At 39.1% G+C, this 19300-nt stretch overlaps 1 pseudogene; it reads left to right on the top strand.

The window, feature by feature from the left end:
• Positions 1 to 1533: 1533 nt before the first annotated feature.
• Positions 1534 to 3460, top strand: LOC117290818 (annotated as a pseudogene).
• The last annotated feature ends 15840 nt before the right edge of the window (positions 3461 to 19300 follow it).

Here is a 19300-nt window from a genome sequence, read left to right as displayed (position 1 = left end):
AACACGTTGCCTTGGATCGGTCGAGTTGGTCTTTGAAAAGCGTCCCGTAACCGTTTGTTATAAAATCGATATGGTTAGAAAGATGTTGTAATAGTAGAATACAATGATCAACACAAATATGCCTCGAAATTGCGTGGTTTTCGTTTTACCTCGTCGACAAACACAGTCGGCCATTTATGGGAGTCAAAACTTGGACTCCCATAAATGGCCGACCGTGTTCGTTCGCGACGTAAAATGAAAACCGTGCAACTTTGAGTGATACTTGTGTGGATCATTATATTCTACTTGTAAAACATCTTTCTAACCATATGCATTTCATAACAAACGGTTTCAAATGCTTTTCATAGACCAACTCGACCGATCCAAGGCAACGTGTTCCTTTAAGTTCTGACTAGCTTAGTGCTTATGTATTATTTGCCTATCAATTTAAGGGCACGCTGATCCACTCAACCGTATATATTTAATTCGTGTCATAATCCTAATCATATCTCAGTGGTGTTAATTATGTCATTTATCTTTTCCTTGCTAGCTGGCCCATCAAACATCAGGTTTTCAGTCTGATACTTCAAGGTCTGTCAACCCCAACACCAATTGCAGGGATGACGATGACCCACAAGCTATTTTTCAGTCTGATCCTTCAAGTTCTGTCAACCCCAACACCAGTTCCTGGAATGACGATGACCCACAAGCAATTTTAGAAACTGCCGAGCTTCACCAAAGCAATGAAGCTGTAGGATGTGAAACAAATGATTCTAGTGAGAAGTGTGCCGTAACAGTCATGCAGACCGATAATGTCGGTGGACAAAGGAAATGGGACAAAAAACACTATTGCTTTTACTGTGATGAGCCTCAGGCCAAGTTACCCCGTCATCTTCAGTCGCGTCACAAAGAGGAGAGGGAAGTTGTAGAGATAGCATCGGAGACCGACGTTAGTGCCCGCAAGAAACTTCTGTTATACATCCGCAATATTGGTAATCACAGACACAATTGCCAAGTCCTTAGAGAGGGAAAGGGTGTCCTTATTATAGTATACAGACCAAATCATGAGGCATCTCCACACGCATATGGACCATGCATACATTGTTATGGCTATTACGTGCGTCTTGATCTTTGGCGTCAGGGGGCGAGTGTTAGGGGGCGAGTAGCTAACAAGAGTGATTTGTTAAAACCATCCCCTGCTGGTGTATCTTTCCAGTTGAACAAGGTTCTTAGTTCTATGAGGAGAGACAATGTTGGTCTGATTGTCAAGAATGATTCTTTGATTCTGGAAGTTGCCAAACGTGAATACCTTAGACTTGGCCACGATGTTACACAACATGGCTACATTCGGAACAAACTACGAGAACTTGGTCGTCTTGTTATACAACTGAGACAAAACACCCACCAACCAAATGCATCACTGGAAGTATTCGTGCATCCCCGCCATCTGAATGATATCGTCAAGGCTGTTCATGATGTCGCCGGCTTCAGTGAAGGAAAACAGATGTATCACGTTCCATCTCTAGCACTCAAGATTGGACATTCCATCAAGCAAGTGCTTTAGAGTTTAATCTTAGGCAAAAAGCGGAACAGGCCGAACAGTTTAGGCAGTTATGTGAAATTAAGTGGCCAGAACTTGTGTCAACCCATGCCCACAGAACACTGTACCAAGGAAAGCGCAACAAACGTATTGATCTCCCCACAAATGCAGATGTGGTGAAAATCTCATCGTTCCTTCATGAAACTGGCAACAGGGAAGTGCAGCTCCTACACTCTGCTAAGGGCCATGAAATTACACCAGCTTGGAAGAAATTGAATGAAGTCACACTGTGCCATCTCATTATCTTCAACCGCAGACGACAGGGGGAAGTATCCAAAATGAAACTGGAAGATTTTCACAAGCGCAGTAGTGCAGCCATTGTGAAAGGTGATTGCGTGATGACTGATCTTGAACGGCACCTCTGTAAATTGTTCAAAGTCATTGAAATAGTTGGTAAGAGGGGCAGAACTGTTCCTGCGCTTCTTGGTACTGATGTGATGGCGTGGTTGAAGGCTCTGGTCGCAAATAGAAATGCAGCTGGAGTGGCACAAGACAATATGTTCTTATTCGCACGAAGTTGTTACGGAGGCTCAGGTCATATACGAGGAAGCGACTGTCTACGAAGCATATGCAAATGAGGCGGGCCTTGAGAATGCTGATAGCATGCGATCTACAAAGCTTCGTAAACATGTAGCAACTGTTTCACAAATTCTGGCCTTGAATGAACATCAGCTTGAAACACTTGCAGACTTCATGGGTCATGATTTGCGGGTCCATCGTGAGTACTACCAGTTGCCAGACACTGTCCAAACTGTCTAGACTTTTCCTCAGCTTGGAGAGAGGCAACTTGGTTTCACAACATGGCAAATCTTTGGAGTTGCATGTTACTGGAGGTAAACAAACCCGTTTTTAACTTGTCTTTCCAAATTAATTCAAACTGTGGTAACCCCCCCCCCCCATAACATTCATTCACTGTACAACCTCCCCCCCCCCCCCCCCCCCAATGGATTGGCCAACATGTTTAGGTGTGTGCGCCAAAAAGCAAGCATACCTAAATGTAACAATTGCTCTTTGTTTTTGGGGCCTGATAACTCAGCCTGTGGCCGTCATCACCTAACCCCCCCCCCTCACCCCTTTGAACCTCATTCACTGTACACCCCAAACCCCACACACCCAACCCAACGGATTGTCCCACATTGTTATTTGTGGGCCAGAAAGCAATCAAAGCTAACTGTAGAAGTTTAATTTCTTTTTATTGCAGAAGGCTTCACCAGCGATGAGGACAGCAGTGATTCAGGTGACTCGTGTGACCCAGCTTTGGAGGACAGTGTTGATGCCAGTAAGTTTGTAATATTTGTGACTGCCTATATCTCTTGTAGGTCTCTTGCGTATGCTGGTCCTATTCCCTGTTTACCCCCCTAGACCAAAATGCGATTAGATGCCAGACTCCGTTTGCTTTCAACAAATTTAAGGTGTCATGCACCATCAAAGTACAGTCATAACCTAGAGTCACTCTGTAGGCACAGCCAAATGATTAGTCTAGATTAGCCCATCTCGGCAACTCATTTTGTACGGTAGGATGAAACAAGATGGCTGCTTTTTGTCAGGCATTTTCTGCAGGTACCTTTATCGCATTCTTTTGTGCTAAATTGCTTATTGATTTACTCGAGGAGTAAATGTCACATCGGTAAAATGAACATATTTAGGTTATGTATACGCCCTATTTGATTATGTTTACTAATTTACCTCTTCTTTCCTGTGTGTTGTAGGAAGGCCACCAACCCAAACGGATCCAGCTCCAAAAGCTTGACAAGTCAAGCGACGACAATTCAAGCGACGCCCCTGGACTGCCCAGGAAAAGAAAGACGTAACCGAGGGCTTGCAGAGATTCATTTTGCTGAAGAAGATTCCAGGAAAACGTGACATTGAATCGTCCTGGCATTGCAGACCAGAACTTGGAGAAACATTAAGGACTTTTGTAGAAACACGATGACACTTAAACAAGTTTAAGGTCTCATGCACCACCAAAGTACAGTCATAACCTAGAGTGACTCTGTAGGCACAGCCAAATGATTAGTCTAGACCTTTGGCCTGCCCCCCCCCCCCCAAAGAACAAAAAAATACATGTACCACCCCCAAAAACATTGGCTTGAGAGCATGTGGGACGGGGAGAGGGAAGGAGCAGGGGACAGGGGAACGGCACCTTTTATTTAATTGTTGCTGTGGGACGCGACGGGATCATGGAGAACAGAGGCAGGCTTTGAGAGCACAAAGGGCGGGGAGAGGAAGGGGACGGGGAAACAGCACCTTTTATTTAACTGTTGCTATGGGACAGGATCATGGAGAACGGAGTCAGACATTAGAGCGCGAGGGACGGGAAGAGGAAGGGGCAGGGGGTCGGGGAACGGAACCATTTATTTAATTGTTGCTATGGGACGCGACGGGATCATGGAGAACGGGGCAGGCTTTAGAGCGCGCGGCCCCATTTTGTCAGAACACATGCATGTGTGTTTTCTTTGTCTTTCATGGATGCGCACATGGTAGAAACGATTGCGTTGCTTTTCTTTGGTTCTTTTGTTTTTTTTCACTTGAAAATCGGAGTTGTAGAAGGCGAGTTGTGATTAACTTTTTCATAGAAATATCATTGCATATTTTTACATTTTTTGAAACTTTCCGTACACTACCGGTGGATCAAAATTTTGGTATAAGCACACGAGGGTATTCAATTTTGTTTTTCGTTTTGGTGACCACGAGTTGCCAAAAATTTAATCAGGTCTCCAAAAACTAGTTTTTTCTGTATTATATCCATACGACATACAACTCCATAGTAATTGCACGAAGAACCAAGTGCGCACGCGCAAACTCACACACACCAGGTCGCCCATTGTTTGTGTAAGGTATTCTTATTCTTATTCTTATTCTTTATTTGGCCATTAAACAATTACAAATACAAGCAGACAGTATGTCAAATAGATAATATTATAAGTACATGTACAAAAGTAAATACAAAGCAAGAACAGTAAGGGCACAGGAAATTATAAAACAACTCTAATGTGATGGCCAGGATCAACAAAAGTGTAATTAAACACTGTAGCTTGAAAGCATGTTAATCCAGTCACATAGGGATGCACACTCACTATATAATAAACTCTCTTTGGAAAATAATAATAATTTGAAATAAATATCAATATAAATAATCTGTATACACAAAGCACAATTTAAAATAACAAAACCAAAACCAGAAATTAGACAAGCAAATAGCAAATAAATAAATAACTGATAAATATGGGTGATTACGAGGCCTCGTTAAGCGGCCGCGGTACCACGGGTTCGACTTTTGAAGTCCCTTCGTTCCAACTCCTTCTCTTCCTTCCTCCATGCCGACAACCAGCCGAAGTTTATACACTGTCGTCACGTGGATCATTGTGTAACGCATCACCCCCCCCCCCCCCTCACCCCCCTTTCAGATCATCAACAGTGCACATTGTTATGCGTAGCAGGTAGTCAGGTGTGCTACCTGTCGAGCGGGAGCCGCAGTACAGGAATTTGCACAAAACAAACAAACATTGCAAAAACGCGTACAAGTGCGCGAATGGGGATAATGGGTGGGACGGGAACAAAATTAATTCGACTGACAAACAATACGAAACGGGAAAAACAGGTCGAGAAATTAATAATCAGAACGGAAAACAAATTAAGGGGGCGGGGGAATAATACGGGAAAGGGAAACAGAAAAGGGACTAATAAATGACACGGGACAGGAAACAAATAAACTGAACGGGGGGAAAAAAATAAAAGAAACGGAGTACACTCTTTGCTTAGCAGTTAAGATTGATACAAAGTTAAGATCAATCTTAAAGTCCAGCTGCTAAGGCCCATTATGTGGACAATGTGCACTTTGTGGTAAAAGCATGAAACTTCCTGCAGTTGTATATACACCCTAAAGATCATTTTAAGACTTGGACCATCTTGGATCTCACCCATTTTAGGGGTGGGGCTACGTTTTAAGAAAGTGGGGGGTAACAAATTTAATATGTCGTTTTGACTATTTTAAAAAATAATTCTGCTCATTTTTTAGACTAAAATACATGATAACAGTTCAATAATTGTTTGAAAATTATTAACTGTCTTGAATTCTGCCCATTTTGTGGGCGGAGTCAAATTTTTAAGAAAGAAGGGGGGTAAAAAATATAATAATGTTAATTTTGACTAAATTTGCTTTTCTCTGCTAATTTTTTTTAGACTAAAATACATAATAACAGTAAAATAGTTATTTAAATAGTCTTTATTCCTGCCCCTTTTGTGGGGGGAGTCACATTTTTTGAAAGTGGGGATAAAATAAAACATGCCATTCTAGCCCCTTGATTGTTGTACTGATGCATGCAAAACCATGTAAATACATGTATAGACATTTAATTACAATATGTCTACATTTTCAGTATGCACTGAATAATTGTTTGCAGTAACAGTGTTTACAATTTACTCACAGCACTTCTTTGCTCCCTCTTGAGAGTAAACGATTGGGTGCTAAACAAATCGAACCAGCAGTGATGCCTTGATATTGAGTATTCTTATACAGTTTTTGCCTCTCCAAATTCCCACAAGAGCTCATTCGAACTGATGATGTGGCCCGACTCTACCTATCAGCCCCCAAAATGCTATACAGATACCTCAACCAGCAATACCCAAGCATCAAGTTCACCATGTTCACAATGGGACAAGGGCAGTCTGGCAATAGCTGTCTAGATGCCTGATCCCCACCACAAAGAAACAAGACAACCCCCTCCACCACAGTTTCCAATGAAAAATAACCAACATTGACCGTTGTACACTAGTTCTTCTTCCATTACCCTAGCATCTAAACACACCCTCTTGTTCAAGGTTCCGACAACTTGTGTCTCTGGTGTTCAATATATAGGACAGGATAGCCTTTGTCGGAGTTGTGAGTTGGTCTGTTGGAGTTGTGGGTTTGCCAGTCTGAGTGATTCAACGCCGCCTTTCTGCTTTCTTTTGTCATGTCGCTCGCCTGGCTGACAACACCCCAGCTAAAAAGGCTCTTCGCATCGCCAGCAACTCCAGGGGAGGCCTAGCACCAGCTCCTGGCTGGAAAATATCCAGAGGCCGTCCAAGATCATCTTGGGGTAAACAACTGCCTGGCCTATTGAAATCGACCACAAAGCTCTATAGGACGTGGACACAGGAGATCGGTGCGACTGACCCTTGCTGTCTCTGCAGTTGATTAATTGAGTCAGAGTGAAGAGAATTGGCTAGTTGGAGTGACGAGTTAGTGCGGAATCGGTTCAGGAGGTACATTTTACCATTGGGAAGGTCTATCCCCGGGAACTGGATGGTGCGATCCTATTTCATCAGGAACTTGTGCCGTCTGGACCTTGCCACTGCGTGCGCCGCTTTTCTGCTTTAGCTTTGCAGAACCATCACTGATATGGCACACTCTCTTTGGATCATCTGAATAGGGAAATTTGCCTTACTCAGGACTGGTAGCCAATCAGTCTTTGTGCAGCTAACAGCACCAGCGATGGTCCTCATGGTGCTGTTCAATTGAATATCGAGTAGGCTTGAGAGTTTCTCCAAACTGGATCACAATACTCAGCCCACAGTGGCAGATAGCTAGCGCCGATGAGCAAAGTGTTTCGGCATTTGCTACCAAGAATTTACCAGTGAGATTGTGGATCATATTGTTTCTGGTCCCAATTTTGACAGCCACCTTCTACAGAGGAGTTTTAAAGGCAATTGTAGGGTCACCGCAATGGTATGGACAGTTTCAACCAGATTAACACCACCAAGCCGCCCTAAACTTAACTATATGTTTCCCATACCCAAGGTCAACCACATACCACTACTCACTTTCTTCCGTGTATGTTCAATCAAGCAGGCATAAGGCCAATATACCCTCCGCTCACAAGAAACTTCATCATAAAACGAGGGATTCTTTAACCGATCATCGAATTGACTATAGTGCTGCAGAGCTCATCACTCTCATTCAGCCTTTTATCTCTGTAATCGAAAAGCCAAATGCCAACTGAACGTCTCCTGGTTTGGGGCTCTTCTTGAAAACTGTGTTCATACAGTGTATCTAGGTGTCACCCTAGACCGCTGCCTCTCCTTTAAGACTCATGTTGCGAAGACCAAAGCCAAAGTCTGTGCAAGAAACAACATTGTCAGCAAACTTACTGGGAACAAGATGGAGTGCCATCCCAGACACTCTTCGATCAACAGCCTTAGCCCTTTGTTTTTCATCTGCAGAGTATGCGTGCCCAGTCTGGGAAAGATCTACCCACACTAAGAAGATTGATCAAGCCATCAATGCTACATGCCGACTCATCACTGGATGCCTCAGACCAACACCAACTGATAGCCTGTACAAACTTTCTGGTATAGCCAGACCACGAGCGAAACCCTCCATTCAGCCACACACCTGCTAAGAATAGACTCGGTCCAAGAAAAGCTTCCTCAACAAAGTCAAACCAAGTGCAGAAGCCGGGGCTCTTCGAACTGCCATGTGACATGAGAGACTTGGTAAACTTCCACCTAGAACATCCATGGACATAAGGGATTCGGAAGAACTCCTCCCTGATACTGACTCAGGTTGGGCTGAATAGAAGTGCCTCAACAAACTTAGAACATCAACTGGCCGGTGCAACGTGTCTCTCAAGAAGTGGGGATATCTAGAAGACGTTACCTGCATATGTAAGACAGAGCCACAAACTATGGAGCAGGAATACAGAACTGAGGACCTTGCTGAAACACAATATATAGTGTGTGTGGACACGATAAGAACAAGAAGCCACGAATGCCACCACGAATGCCTTGAGAGGCCATTGAAATTTCACGACACTCTTCTTCAAAACATCAGCCTCCACCTAAATGACATTTGGCTTCTTCTCTTCCTGACCATGGATATCGACCCTCTATCCACAATACCTTTCCTAAACCCCCATTAACTTGGGTCGTACTGGTAGATTTCAATGGCCTCTCTAATGGCCTCATTAAATACCAACTCACCACTTTTCCTTTTCCCTGTACATGTTACCTATTTCAGTATTCCGACATGTATGCTACAGCTCAGTGATCATTCCAACACATCCCAACCGAATAACTACACTGTATGAGTGGATTCATCGCCAACCTGCAAACCTTTCTCAAAATTGCAAAAAAACTGCTAATATAAATTTTACTTATTGTTCTGGCCTGCATGGCATGGTGCCAGATCACACTGTGTGGGTATAATGGCGTGATTTGAGAGCTTGAGTTTGCCATAGCCATAGCATACATAACCGACGATTTTACAGCACATGTATGTCTGATGTCATTACTATGACAGAGTATCAGATTTTGCCGGCCCAGGACATACTTTCATTCCTGTATTGTTGATGAGATTGTTGGCTGCTTGTGCATTCTTGGCTGTATTACACATGTGTAATTTAGACACACCCTCGTTTACTACTCTGGCCCCGCCCACAAAAGAGGGGATAAATAAAGAAACTATTTAAACTCATGGGAAAAATGTATTCTTTTATAGTATTTCTATTCAAATAACATAAATCAGCTTAAAAAACAATTAAAAAACAGTAATAGTTCACTGAAGATAAAACTTTGTTTTTAAAACGCCCACTTTTAGAAATATTGAAACTCCGCCCACAAAAAGGAATTTTTTCACTAATTTATGTTCTAACTTATAATTATGATTTTCAAGTTTATATTTCTGGTCCAAAGAACAAAAAAAATTATTCTAAGTATGATTTTGCCCAATATTTATATCAACGACCCCCCATTTTTATGCAAACGAGGCTCCGCCCCTAAATAAGCGAGACCCAAGGTGGGTCCCGGTCTTAAATTGTTAATTAGCCCAATACCAACCATCATAGCAAATTTCATGCTTTTACCACAAAGTGCACAATTGTTCACCTTAGCAGCTGCACTATAATGCTTCGGTGAAATCAAAACAGCGCGAAACTCTAGCGGTAGCGCGGGTTTCCCGCAAGTACTTCTAATATGGGTTGTTTTGTTTTGTTTTAAACAAAATCAACAAATTTTGGTTTCATTGTTACCAAAATAGCGATCTTTTCTTGATTTGCACCTATGGCTTTCCATAGTTTTCTAATCTGGGTTGGCAAAAATTCGGGCTGTGATGTTGCAAAGGAAAGGTATGCCTTGTTTAAAAACACCGATAAGCGGAGATCGCCACTATTGTGTGCATTGCGCGTGTGATGCATGGTACAGTTAACACATAGAAAACAGCAATTCGTGCTTCACACGCGTTGTGATGTCAGTACTACCGACCTTTGAACCCTTCAGGGGATTTTTGCTATGGGGCACCCATAGAGTTATATAAGTAGGGTCCGAAACGACGACTTCGGGCTACAGCTACGTCTAGATCAGCGCGTCTACCAGTGTTGAAGAATAGGCAGACGCGCGCAATCTAGCCGTAGCTGTAGCCGAAGTCGCCGTTTAGGACACGGCCTTAACTCTATGGGGGCACCATATTTTTAGACTGTTTTCATGTCGAGATTTCATGTTTTCATGTCTATGGCTGTGGGCTGTTTGCTGCTTAATCGCGTGTTTAGAACTAAAATTACGACTCGTCAAACTTCAAAAGTGTTCGTCGCATTATTCGAAGTAATAATCCTGTGGGATGTATGTGCGCGCTAAAAGGTTGTAGAAACATGGAGTTTTCAATGAAGTAAAGCATGCTTTATAAAAAAAGAAAAATGACAAAACCCTCCCCACCACTTTAAAATTCTGTAACAAGAATCAATGGGTGTCAAATAATAATAATAATAATATTATTATTATGGGGATGAGCGGTAAAACATATATTTTTTAATTACAAAACAAAACAACATATAAAAGTTCCCCAAATTTTGTTTCTTGTGGGGGGGGGGGCCGGGGAGTGGGGTATTTTTTTTCTCGATTTGGTCTAGCGGTAGATCTCTCGACTTCGGAGTCGAAGGTCCCCCTGTTCGAATCCTAAGCAGAGATGTCAGTATTTTGTTTAAATTTGACATTTTCAAGTTGATAGGGGATGCAGATATTTATGAGTGAGATTTTTCCTAGGTTTTTCTGTGGATCGATTTGGTCTAGCGGTAGATCTCTCGACTTCGGAGTCAAAGGTCCCCCCGTACCAATCCTAGGACAGGATGTAAATACTTTGTCTACACTTTGACATTTTCAAAATTTGTAGGGGATGCAGATATTTTTCCTAGGTGTGGATCGATTTGATCTGTCGACCGGAGTCTAGCGGTAGATCTCTCGACTTCCCCGTTCGAATCCTAGGCCAGGATGTCATTACTTAGTTTACACTTTGATAATTAAAAATTGATAGGGGATGCACATATTTATGAAAGAGATTTTTCCTAGGTTTTTCTGTGGATCGATTTGGTCTAGCGGTATAGATCTCTCGATTTCGGAGTCAAAGGTCCCCTGTGCGAATCCTAGGCAGAGATGTCAGTATTTTAGTTTACACTTTGATAATTAAAAATTGATAGGGGATGCACATATTTATGAGTGAGATTTTTCCTAGGTTTTTCTGTAGATCGATTTGGTCTTGCGGTAGATTTCTATACTTCAGAGTCAAAGGTCTAGGCAGAGATGTCAGTATTTTGCTTACGTTTGACACTTTCAAAATTGATAGGGGGGGCAGTTATTTATGAGTGAGAATTTTCCTAAGTTTTCCAGTGGATCGATTTGGTCCAGCGGTAGATCTCTCGACTTCGGAGTCAAAGGTCCCCCCCCCCCCCCCGTTCCAATCCTAGGCAGAGATGTCAGTATTTTTTACGTTTGGCATTTTCAAAATTGATAGGGGATGCAGATATTTTTTGGTGAGATTTTTACTATGATTTTCTGTGGATCTATTTGGTCTAGCGGTAGATCTCTCGACTTCGGAGAAAATGTTCGAATCGTTCGAATCCTAGGCAGAGATATCAGTATTTTGTTTACATTTGACATTTTCAGAATTTATAGGGGATGCAGATATTTATGAGTGAGAATTTTCCTAGGTTTTTCTGTGGATCGATTTGGTCTAGCGGTAGATCTCTCGTCTTCGGAGTCAAAGGTCCCCCGTTCAAATCCTAGGCAGAGATGACAGTATTTTGTTTACATTTACTATGATTTTCTGTGGATCTATTTGGTCTAGCGGTAGATCTCTCGACTTCGGAGAAAATGTTCGAATCGTTCGAATCCTAGGCAGAGATATCAGTATTTTGTTTACATTTGACATTTTCAGAATTTATAGGGGATGCAGATATTTATGAGTGATATTATTCCAAGGTTTTTCTGTGCATCGATTTGATCTCTCGACCGGAGTCAAAGGTCGAATCCTAGTCAGAGATGTCAGCATTTTGTTTACATTTAACATTTTCAAAATTGATAGTGGATGCAGCAATTTATAAGTTATTTTTTCCCTAGGTTTCTCTGTGGATCGATTTGGTCTATCCGTAGATCTTTCGACTTCGGAGTCAAAGTTTCCTGTTCGAATCCTAGGCAGAGATGACAGTATTTTGTTTACGTTTAACATTTTCAAAATTGATAGGGGATGCAGATATTTACAAGTGATATTTTCCCTAGGTTTTGTGTGGATCGATTTGGTCTATCGGTAAATCTCTCGACTTCGGAGTCCAAGGTCCCCCGTTCGAATCCTAGGCAAAGATGTAAATATTTTGTTTACATTTGACATTTTCAGAATATATAGGGGATGCAGATATTTTGGAGTGATATTTTTCCTAGGTGTGGATCGATTTGATCTGTCGACCGGAGTCAAAGGTCCCCCGGTTCGAATCCTAGTCAGAGATGTCAGTATTTTGTTTACATATAACATTTTCAAAATTGATAATGGATGCAGACATTTATAAGTTATTTTTTCCCTAGGTTTCTCTGTGGATCGATTTGGTCTATCCGTAGATCTTTCGACTTCGGAGTCAAAGGTTCCTGTTCGAATCCTAGGCAGAGATGACAGTATTTTGTTTACGTTTAACATTTTCAAAATTGATAGGGGATGCAGATATTTACAAGTGACATTTTCCGTAGGTTTTCTGTGGATCGATTTGGTCTATCGGTAGATCTCTCGACTTCGGAGTCCAAGGTCCCCCTTTCGAACCCTAGGCAGAGATGTCAATATTTTGTTTTCATTTTACATTTTCAGAATTGATTGGGGATGCAGGTATTTATAAGTGATAGTTACATTAGTTTTCATTCAGATTTGGGAGTCAAAGGTCCCCGGTTCGATTCCTAGGCAGATCTCTCAGATCGCTCAGAATCAACCAGTAGCTTCAGAATGCCCCTATTTCAAAATAAGTACAAAATTAATCTAAGCTCAATCTGAGCAATTTAAAAAAATTAATATCTCGGACTTATACTCAACCACTGCCTATATTATCTAGTACAGAATTGATCTCGGCTCAGTCTGAGCATTGTTTCTTAGTACAGAGTTAACCTCGGCTCAATCTGAGCTAGTTAAAAAAATGATCATCTCAAATCTCGTTTAGATTCAACCGGTAGCTTTAGAATACCCATGTTTCTCAGTATAGAATTAATCTAAGCTCGATATGAGCAAATTTAAAAAATGATCATCTCAGATCTCGCTTAGATTCAATAAGTAGCTTTAGAATACCCATGTTTTATAGTACATATTTAATCTCGGCTCAATCTGAGCAAATTAAAAATAAAATTATCATCTCAGATCTCGCTTAGATTCAACCAGTAGCTTCAAAACACCCTTGTTTCTAAGTACAAATCTGAGCAAATTTAAAAAATGATCATCTCAGATCTCGCTTAGATTCAATAAGTAGCTTTAGAATGCCCATGTTTTATAGTACATATTTAATCTCGGCTCAATCTGAGCAAATTAAAAAATTATCATCTCAGATCTCGCTTAGATTCAATAAGTAGCTTTAGAATGCCCATGTTTTATAGTACATATTTAATCTCGGCTCAATCTGAGCAAATTTAAAAAAATTATCATCTCAGATCTCGCTTAGATTCAACCAGTAGCTTCAAAACACCCTTGTTTCTAAGTTTGTTTCTAAGTACAAATCTGAGCAAATTTAAAAAATGATCATCTCAGATCTCGCTTAGATTCAATAAGTAGCTTTAGAATGCCCATGTTTTATAGTACATATTTAATCTCGGCACAATCTGAGCAAATTTAAAAAATGATCATCTCAGATCTCGCTTAGATTCAACAAGAAGCTTTAGAATGCCCATGTTTTATAGTACATATTTAATCTCGGCTCAATCTGAGCAATTTAAAAAAATTATTATCTCGGACTTAGACTCAACCACTGCCTATATTATCTAGTACAGAATTGATCTCGGCTCAGTCTGAGCATTGTTTCTTAGTACAGAGTTAACCTCGGCTCAATCTGAGCTAGTTAAAAAAATGATCATCTCAATTCTCGCTTAGATTCAACAGGTAGCTTTAGAATACCCATGTTTCTCAGTATAGAATTAATCTAAGCTCGATATGAGCAAATTTAAAAAATGATCATCTCATATCTCGCTTAGATTCAACCAGTAGCTTCAAAACACCCTTGTTTCTAAGTACAAATTTGATCTAAGCTCAATCTCAGCAAATTTAAAAAATTATCATCTCAGATCTCGCTTAGATTCAATAAGTAGCTTTAGAATGCCCATGTTTCTAAGTACAAATCTGAGCAAATTAAAAAAATTATCATCTCAGATCTCGCTTAGATTCAACAAGTAGCTTTAGAATGCCCATGTTTTATAGTACATATTTAATCTCGGCTCAATCTGAGCAACTTAAAAAATGGTCATCTCAGATCTCGCTTAGATTCAACAAGAAGCTTCAAAACACCCCTGTTTCTTAGTACAAATTTAATCTAAGCTCAATCTGAGCAAATTTAAAAAATGATCAACTCAGATCTCGCTTAGATTCAACCAGTAGCTTTAGAATGCCCATGTTTTATAGTACATATTTAATCTCGGCTCAATCTGAGCAATTTAAAAAAATTATTATCTCGGACTTAGACTCAACCACTGCCTATATTATCTAGTACAGAATTGATCTCGGCTCAGTCTGAGCATTGTTTCTTAGTACAGAATTAACCTCGGCTCAATCTGAGCTTGTTAATAAAATGATCATCTCAAATCTCACTTAGATTCAACCGGTAGATTTAGAATACCCATGTTTCTCAGTATAGAATTAATCTAAGCTCGATATGAGCAAATTTAAAAAATGATCATCTCATATCTCGCTTAGATTCAACCAGTAGCTTCAAAACACCCTTGTTTCTAAGTACAAATTTGATCTAAGCTCAATCTCAGCAAATTTAAAAAATTATCATCTCAGATCTCGCTTAGATTCAATAAGTAGCTTTAGAATGCCCATGTTTCTAAGTACAAATCTGAGCAAATTTAAAAAATTATCATCTCAGATCTCGCTTAGATTCAACAAGTAGCTTTAGAATGCCCATGTTTTATAGTACATATTTAATCTCGGCTCAATCTGAGCAAATTAAAAAAATTATCATCTCAGATCTCGCTTAGATTCAACAAGAAGCTTCAAAACACCCCTGTTTCTTAGTACAAATTTAATCTAAGCTCAATCTGAGCAAATTTAAAAAATGATCATCTCAGATCTCGCTTAGATTCAACCAGTAGCTTGAGAATGCCCATGTTTTATAGTACATATTTAATCTCGGCTCAATCTGAGCAATTTAAAAAAATTATTATCTCGGACTTAGACTCAACCACTGCCTATATTATCTAGTACAGAATTGATCTCGGCTCAGTCTGAGCATTGTTTCTTAGTACAGAATTAACCTCGGCTCAATCTGAGCTTGTTAATAAAATGATCATCTCAAATCTCACTTAGATTCAACCGGTAGATTTAGAATACCCATGTTTCTCAGTATAGAATTAATCTAAGCTCGATATGAGCAAATTTAAAAAATGATCATCTCATATCTCGCTTAGATTCAACCAGTAGCTTCAAAACACCCTTGTTTCTAAGTACAAATTTGATCTAAGCTCAATCTCAGCAAATTTAAAAAATTATCATCTCAGATCTCGCTTAGATTCAATAAGTAGCTTTAGAATGCCCATGTTTTATAGTACATATTTAATCTCGGCTCAATCTGAGCAAATTTAAAAAAATTATCATCTCAGATCTCGCTTAGAGTCAACCAGTAGCTTCAAAACACCCTTGTTTCTAAGTACAAATTTGATCTAAGCTCAATCTCAACAAATTTAAAAAATGATCATCTCAGATCTCGCTTAGATTCAACCAGTAGCTTTAGAATGCCCATGTTTTATAGTACATATTTAATCTCGGCTCAATCTGAGCAATTTAAAAAAATTATTATCTCGGACTTAGACTCAACCACTGCCTATATTATCTAGTACAGAATTGATCTCGGCTCAGTCTGAGCATTGTTTCTTAGTACAGAGTTAACCTCGGCTCAATCTGAGCTAGTTAAAAAAATGATCATCTCAAATCTCGCTTAGATTCAACCGGTAGCTTTAGAATACCCATGTTTCTCAGTATAGAATTAATCTAAGCTCGATATGAGCAAATTTAAAAAATGATCATCTCAGATCTCGCTTAGATTCAATAAGTAGCTTTAGAATGCCCATGTTTTATAGTACATATTTAATCTCGGCTCAATCTGAGCAAATTTAAAAAAATTATCATCTCAGATCTCGCTTAGAGTCAACCAGTAGCTTCAAAACACCCTTGTTTCTAAGTACAAATTTGATCTAAGCTCAATCTCAACAGATTTAAAAAATGATCATCTCAGGTTTGCTTAGATTCAATAAGTAGCTTTAGATTGCCATGTTTTAAAGTACATATTTAATCTCGGCTCAATCTGAGCAAATTTAAAAAATGATCATCTCAGATCTCGCTTAGATTCAACAAGAAGCTTCAAAACACCCCTGTTTCTTAGTACAAATTTAATCTAAGCTCAATCTGAGCAAATTTAAAAAATGATCAACTCAGATCTCGCTTAGATTCAACCAGTAGCTTTAGAATGCCCATGTTTTATAGTACATATTTAATCTCGGCTCAATCTGAGCAATTTAAAAAAATTATTATCTCGGACTAAGACTCAACCACTGCCTATATTATCTAGTACAGAATTGATCTCGGCTCAGTCTGAGCATTGTTTCTTAGTACAGAGTTAACCTCGGCTCAATCTGAGCTAGTTAAAAAAATGATCATCTCAAATCTCGCTTAGATTCAACCAGTAGCTTCAAAACACCCTTGTTTCTAAGTACAAATCTGAGCAAATTTAAAAAATGATCATCTCAGATCTCGCTTAGATTCAACAAGAAGCTTTCAAAACACCCCTGTTTCTTACTACAAATTTAATCTAAGCTCAATCTGAGCAAATTTAAAAAATGATCAACTCAGATCTCGCTTAGATTCAATAAGTAGCTTTAGAATGCCCATGTTTTATAGTACATATTTAATCTCGGCTCAATCTGAGCCAATTTAAAAAATGATCATCTCAGATCTCGCTTAGATTCAACCAGTAGCTTCAAAACATCCTTGTTTCTAAGTACAAATTTGATCTAAGCTCAATCGCAGCAAATTTAAAAAATGATCATCTTAGATCTCGCTTTGATTCAACAAGAAGCTTCAAAACACCCCTATTACTAAGTAAAAATTTGATCTAAGCTCAATCTGAGCAAATTTAAAAAATGATCATCTCAAATCTCGCTTAGATTCAACCGGTAGCTTTAGAATACCCATGTTTCTCAGTATAGAATTAATCTAAGCTCGATATGAGCAAATTTAAAAAATGATCATCTCATATCTCGCTTAGATTCAACCAGTAGCTTCAAAACACCCTTGTTTCTAAGTACAAATTTGATCTAAGCTCAATCTCAGCAAATTTAAAAAATTATCATCTCAGATCTCGCTTAGATTCAATAAGTAGCTTTAGAATGCCCATGTTTTATAGTACATATTTAATCTCGGCTCAATCTGAGCAAATTTAAAAAAAATTATCATCTCAGATCTCGCTTAGATTCAACCAGTAGCTTCAAAACACCCTTGTTTCTAAGTACAAATTTGATCTAAGCTCAATCTCAACAAATTTAAAAAGTGATCATCTCAGATCTCGCTTAGATTCAACCAGTAGCTTTAGAATGCCCATGTTTTATAGTACATATTTAATCTCGGCTCAATCTGAGCAATTTAAAAAAATTATTATCTCGGACTTAGACTCAACCACTGCCTATATTATCTAGTACAGAATTGATCTCGGCTCAGTCTGAGCATTGTTTCTTAGTACAGAGTTAACCTCGGCTCAATCTGAGCTCGTTAAAAAAATGATCATCTCAAATCTCGCTTAGATTCAACCGGTAGCTTTAGAATACCCATGTTTCTCAGTATAGAATTAATCTAAGCTCGATATGAGCAAATTTAAAAAATGATCATCTCAGATCTCGCTTGATTCAACAAGAAGCTTCAAAACACCCTTGTTTCTAAGTACAAATTTGATCTAAGCTCAATCTCAGCAAATTTAAAAGAATTATCATCTCAGATCTCGCTTAGATTCAATAAGTAGCTTTAGAATGCCCATGTTTTATAGTACATATTTAATCTCGGCTCAATCTGAACAAATTTAAAAAAATTATCATCTCAGATCTCGCTTAGAGTCAACCAGTAGCTTCAAAACACCCTTGTTTCTAAGTACAAATTTGATCTAAGCTCAATCTCAACAGATTTAAAAAATGATCATCTCAGGTTTGCTTAGATTCAATAAGTAGCTTTAGATTGCCATGTTTTAAAGTACATATTTAATCTCGGCTCAATCTGAGCAAATTTAAAAAATGATCATCTCAGATCTCGCTTAGATTCAACAAGAAGCTTCAAAACACCCCTGTTTCTTAGTACAAATTTAATCTAAGCTCAATCTGAGCAAATTTAAAAAATGATCAACTCAGATCTCGCTTAGATTCAACCAGTAGCTTTAGAATGCCCATGTTTTATAGTACATATTTAATCTCGGCTCAATCTGAGCAATTTAAAAAAATTATTATCTCGGACTAAGACTCAACCACTGCCTATATTATCTAGTACAGAATTGATCTCGGCTCAGTCTGAGCATTGTTTCTTAGTACAGAGTTAACCTCGGCTCAATCTGAGCTAGTTAAAAAAATGATCATCTCAAATCTCGCTTAGATTCAACCAGTAGCTTCAAAACACCCTTGTTTCTAAGTACAAATCTGAGCAAATTTAAAAAATGATCATCTCAGATCTCGCTTAGATTCAACAAGAAGCTTTCAAAACACCCCTGTTTCTTACTACAAATTTAATCTAAGCTCAATCTGAGCAAATTTAAAAAATGATCAACTCAGATCTCGCTTAGATTCAATAAGTAGCTTTAGAATGCCCATGTTTTATAGTACATATTTAATCTCGGCTCAATCTGAGCAATTTAAAAAAATTATTATCTCGGACTAAGACTCAACCACTGCCTATATTATCTAGTACAGAATTGATCTCGGCTCAGTCTGAGCATTGTTTCTAGTACAGAGTTAACCTCGGCTCAATCTGAGCTAGTTAAAAAAATGATCATCTCAAATCTCGCTTAGATTCAACCAGTAGCTTCAAACACCTTGTTTCTAGTACAAATCTGAGCAATTTAAAAAATGATCACTCAGATCTCGCTTAGATTCACAAGAAGCTTTCAAAACACCCCTGTTTCTTACTACAAATTTAATCTAAGCTCAATCTGAGCAATTTAAAAATGATCAACTCAGATCTCGCTTAGATTCATAAGTGCTTTAGAATGC

Source organism: Asterias rubens, chromosome 5 (genome assembly GCF_902459465.1).
Source record: "Asterias rubens chromosome 5, eAstRub1.3, whole genome shotgun sequence".
Lineage (NCBI taxonomy): Eukaryota > Metazoa > Echinodermata > Asteroidea > Forcipulatida > Asteriidae > Asterias > Asterias rubens.
The sequence above is the reverse complement of the archived record's forward strand: the minus strand, read 5'-3'. Positions and strand labels throughout refer to the sequence as shown.